This window comes from Gossypium hirsutum, chromosome A13 (genome assembly GCF_007990345.1).
Source record: "Gossypium hirsutum isolate 1008001.06 chromosome A13, Gossypium_hirsutum_v2.1, whole genome shotgun sequence".
In the NCBI taxonomy this organism is placed as follows: domain Eukaryota; kingdom Viridiplantae; phylum Streptophyta; class Magnoliopsida; order Malvales; family Malvaceae; genus Gossypium; species Gossypium hirsutum.
The window spans coordinates 55,237,383-55,243,402 of NC_053436.1; positions in this window are offsets into that span (position 1 = coordinate 55,237,383).

Here is a 6,020-nt window from a genome sequence, read left to right on the forward strand (position 1 = left end):
GCATGCATGTTTTAGTTGTTAGCTTGAGTTCTACCTAGCCCATGGTCTAAATCTTGCTATGTGATGGAAATGACATTTGACCATGGATGCATCATTCTTGGGTGATGTTTGATGTGGTGGTGATGAGGCAAGAGGATGAGTTAAAATTCGGCCTAGGTGGAGGTTGTGTTAATGCCATTGCATGCTAAATATGAAGTTTGTTAATGATGCGTGTGATGATGACTTGATGATTCTTGAACCTCCTTTTTAGCATTTTTGTGTGAGCACATATGTGCATTGGTTGCTAAATGGAGAAGAATCGGCTAGCAAGTTGTGTGCTAAGGCCGAATGTAACTTTTACATGTTAATGAGCAATGCATGTGTTAAATCGATGGGAAGGGAGAGGATGCTTTACTAGTGTGTATATGTGTGTATTAAGTGTTGAAATCGACCCCAAAAATAGACATGCATATTCGGCCAAGGGGGAAAAATTAGCTAATATGTTGTGTTGATGCATGATTTCACATGTATGTGACTTTAATGTCTAATGTATAAATATGGGCTAAGTGCTTCGTGTTCATCTTTTTTTTGATGCCTAAATGATGAAATCAATTTATTTGTTTAATTAAGCTCAAGAGCAAAGGGGAAATAAATCCGATAAAGGGAAGGAAAAAGTGGTCGAATAGTTAGCGGAATCGTTCGACAACACCCGAGGTAAGTTCTTGAGTAAGAGAGCTTAAATTACGATGAGATTAAATCATGTTTTAAGCAAATTAAAATCATGCTCTATGTGTGGCTATTGAGCCGAATGTGCAAGGATGGTATGTGCCTTGTGTTTGAGTTTTGCTAATGAAAAAGAAATACGAATGTGCCATGAATTATTGTTAGATGTGCATGATTAATTGAATGCTGTCCGGGCTAAGTCCCGAAGGCTTTGTGCTAAGTGACTATATCCGGACTAAGATCCGAAGGCATTTGTGCGAGTTATTAATTCCGGGTTAAGTCCCGAAGGCCTTTGTGCGAGATACTAATTCCGGGTTAAGCCCCGAAGGCATTCATGCGAGTTTTAAAATCCGGGTTAAGTCCCGAAGGCATTGTATGAGTTACTATAACCGGGCTATGTCCCGAAGGCACTTGAACGAGGAGCTATATCCGGTTAAATTCCGAAGGTACGTGATTTTGGTAATGAATGAGCTTGCTGTAAAATTTCAGCTAATACTCGAAAAACATCCCAATATTGGGATATGTTACGTATGTGTTGAATTTAATCGAGCCCTTACAAATAAATATTCGCTCAGTTGATGAACGAGCTACCGGCCTTCGGCTAAGTTGGTCTTTTGTGTATGTACATAAGGGTTAACGTTGTGAAGTAAGTTTGATATCGGAAAAATTGTGTATTATGAAATATTCCGTTTAGCTAAATGTGTGCTATGCTTTCGTTATGCTGGAATTTCTTGCTCAAAACTTACTAAGCATAAATTGCTTACTTCGTTCCATTGCTCCTCTGTTTTATAGATTTTTGGTTCTCCAGCTATCGGACTCGGGATCTTGAAGTCGAAGTTGCCCACACTATCAAAGGCTCTTTTGGGTACTCTTTTGGTTGAATTTTGATATGGCATGTATAGGACGACCCATTGTTGTTTTTCGAGTACTTTATGTGATGTGTAAGTTTTGGATAGCCATGCGAAAATGGCTTATATGTGTTTGAGTATAATGTTATAATCATTTGGTGTGGATATGCTTGACAAGGATTGGCCACGGGGATGGTTAATCACTTTCATAAATTGTGCTATGTATGCAAAAAGGGCTAGTTGAACCATGAAATAGGTAAAGCCTACCTTAAAGGTAGAGGCTGACAGCATCAGTGACGTAGATTTGGAAAATCACTAAAAATAGTAGGAATGGAATTAAATAGTGAATAAATTATGTAAACAAACCTTGAAGAATCTACTTTCATAGGAAAGTAACGAAACAATCATATGGACAGTATGTTAAGAGATATTCAGGTTCTCGTGAGACAGGGCCAGAACGGGTTCTGGATTCCTTGTTCCGACTTTGGAAATTGATTATAAATTAACCAGAGATAATTAGGAGTCATACCATATATGTATAGATTCCTCTCTGAGTCTAGTTTCTATAGAAATAAACGGCATCAGTATTGGAGCCCTGTACAAGGAGATATCCAAGTCGTAATGCGCAAAGGTCAGGGTAGTCGATTCCTGTAACATGGGAGACTTTAACTAATAAACTGTACTAATTGGCCTGATCAAAAATTCTAGAAAAAAATATGTAGATGGGCATATGAGTCTAGTTTCAGGGAAAAATCACAAAACTGATTTTCGAGTTGTGAAGCTCAAGATATGATTTTTAAAGCGATTAGTACACAGATTGGGCAGTGTCTGGAAATTTTTCAAAGTTTGTTAACACCTCGTGTTCGACTCCGGTGTCGGACTCGGGTTCGGGGTGTTACATTTTATTGGTATCAGAGCTACGGTTTAGTCGATTCTAGGACTACCGTAATGTGTTGGGTCTAGCTATACATGCCATTTTATGTGATTACTTGATAGTGTGGTGATTTCTGACAATTGTAAATGTGTTTATTTATAGTAATGGATCCCGATCGTGACCGAGAGGTAGCTGATGATCTTGAGAGTGTAGCGCCTGCTCCCGCACAAGGGACAGTGCCGGCAGACTCTCAACCTAATGCTAGTAATCCGAATGATGAAGCTAGACAAGCATTCTATAGCGTGATGAATGATTGGTTCAACCAATACATTCGAACTAATATGGCTGTTCCACAACCTCCATTCCCGACAAATACTACCCCCGCACCTACAATACCACCGGTAACTGACCAAATAAGGTCAAATAAGCCCCCAGTTGACAGAATCCGAAAACATGGGGCTACTGAATTTAAGGCTATGGATAGCGATGATGCCGAGCAAGCTGAATTTTGGCTGGACAACACTATCCGGGTACTCGATGAGCTATCTTGTACACCCGATGAATGCCTAAAGTGTGCTATCTCCTTGCTACGTGATTCTGCCTACTATTGGTGGAGTACTCTGACTTCCGTTGTGCCCCGAGAGCAAGTAACTTGGGAGTTTTTCCAAACTGAGTTTCGGAAAAAGTATATCAGTCAGAGGTTTGTTGATCAAAAACGGAAGGAATTTCTTGAGCTTAAGCAAGGCTCCATGTCGGTTACTGATTACGAGCGAAAATTTGTTAGACTTAGCAAATACGCTCGGGAATGTGTTTCGTCCGAAGCTATTATGTGTAAACGCTTCGAGGATGGGCTGAATGAAGATATAAAAATGTTCGTTGGCGTTCTTGAAATACGAGAGTTCGTGGTACTTGTTGAACGAGCTTGTAAAGCCGAAGAGCTTAGAAAAGAAAAGTAAAGAGTTGATGAGGGAACTGGAGAGTTTCGTAAAAGATCCTCGGGAAGGTCTCTTCAACAGGCATCGAAGAGATTTCGGGAAGATGCGGGCCAGTTTAGAGGCACTTCGGGCTTTTTTAGACGAGATCGTGATCTGTAACACCCCGAACCCGAGACCGTCACCGGAGTCGAACACGAGGTGTTAACAGACTTTTAAAAATTTTCCAGACACTGCCAATCTGCGTAATAGTCGCTTTAAAAATCATATCTTGAGTTTCACAACTCGAAAATCAGTTTTGTGATTTTTCCCTGAAACTAGACTCATATGCCCATCTACATATTTTTTTCTAGAATTTTTGGTCGGGCCAATTAGTACAGTTTATTAGTCAAAGTCCCCCATGTTACAGGGATCGACTACCCTGACCTTTGCGCATTACGACTTGGATATCTCCTTGTACAGAGATCCAATACTGATGCCGTTTGTTGCTATAGAAACTAGACTCAGAGAGGAATCTATAAATATATGGTATGACTTCTAATTATCTCTGGTTAATTTATAATGAATTTCCAAAGTCGGAACAGGAAATCCAGAAACCGTTCTGGCCCTGTCTCACGAGAACCTGAATATCTCTTAACATACTGTCCGTATGATGGTTTCGTTAATTTCCTATGAAAGTAGATTCATCAAGGTTTGTTTACATAATTTATTCACTATTTAATTCCATTCCTGCTATTTTTAGTGATTTTCCAAATCTACCTCACTGCTGCTGTCATCATCTGCCTTTAAGGTAGACTTTACCTATTTCATGGTTTCCATGATTCAACTAGCCCTTTTTCCATAAATAGCACAATTTATGATAGTGATTAACCATTCCTATGGCTAATCCTTGTCAAGCATATCCACACCGAATGATTATAACATTATACTCAAACACATATAAGCCATTTTCGCATGGCTATCCAAAATTATACAAGTCCAAAGGGTCCACGACCCACAACAAACGGGTAGTCCTATACATGCCATTTCGAAGTTCAACCAAAATTGTACCAAAAGGGGGCTTTGATAGTGTGGGCGACTTTGACCTCAAGATCCCGAGTCCGATAGCTGGAGAACCAAATCTATAAAACAGAGGAGCAATGAAACGGAGTAAGCAATTTATGCTTAGTAAGTTTTGAGCAAGGAATTCCAGCACAACAAAAGTACAGCATTCATATGGCTAAACGGATAATTTCATATGCACAAATTTTCGATATCATACTTGCGTCACAATACCAACCCTTATGTACATACACAAAAGATCAACTCAGCCAAAGGCCGGTAGCTCGTTTATCAACTGAGCGAATACTTATTTGTAAGGGCTCAACTAAATTCAAGCACATACAAAACATACCTCAATGTTGGGATGTTTCGAGAGTATTAACTGGAATTTTACAGCAAGTTCATTCATTCCCAAATCACGTACCTTCAGAATTTAACCGGATATAGCTCCTCGTTCAAATGCCTTCGGGACATAGCCCGGTTATAGTAATTCACACAAATGCCTTCGGGACTTAACCCGGATTTAGTATCTCACACAAATGCCTTCGGGCTTAGCCCGGAATTAGTATCTCGCACAAATGCCTTCGGGCTTAGCCCGGAATTAGTATCTCGCACAAATGCCTTCGGGCTTAGCCCAGAATTAGTATCTCGCACAAATGCCTTCGGATCTTAGTCCGGATATTGTCACTTAGCACAAGCCTTCGGGACTTAGCCCGGACATCATTCAAATAACCATGCACATTTAACAATAAATCATGGCACATTCGTGTTTCATTTTCGTTAGCAAAACTCAAACACAAGACACTTATCATTCTTGTGATTTCGGCTCAATAGCCACACACAAAGAGCATGATTTTGATTTGCTTAAAACATGATCTAATCAAATCTTAATTTAAGCTCTCTTACTCAAGAACTTACCTCGGGTGTTGTCGAACGATTCCGATAGCTATTCGACCACTTTTTCCTTCCCTTTATCGGATTTAGTTCCCCTTTGCTCTTGAGCTTAATTAAACAAATAAATTGATTTAATCATTTGAGCATCGAAAAGAGGAACACAAGGCACTTAGCCCATATTTATACATTAGACATTAAAGTCACATATGTACGGAATCATGAATCAAACTCAACATTTTAGCTAATTTTTCCCCCTTGGCCGAATATGCATGTCTATTTTGGGGCCGATTTCAACACTTAATACATTCTACAAGTATGGTCACTTGTATTGACTAAACACCCTTTTGTTTCAAGTTCAAAACTTGGCTAATACACACATATACACACTAGTAAAGCATCCTCTCCCTTTCCATCAATTTAACACATGCATTGCTCATTAACATGCAAAAGTTATATTCGGCCTTAGCACACAACTTGCTAGCCGATTCTTCTCCATTTAGCAACCAATGCACATATGTGCTCACTCAAAAATGTTAAAAAGGAGGTTCAAGAATCATCAAGCCACCATCACATGCATCATTAACAAGCTTCATATTTAGCATGCAATGGCATTAACACAAACTCCACCTAGGCCGAATCTTAACTCATCTTCATGCCTCATCACCACAACATCAAACATCAACCAAGAATGATGCATCCATGGCCGAGTGTCATTTCCATCACATAGCA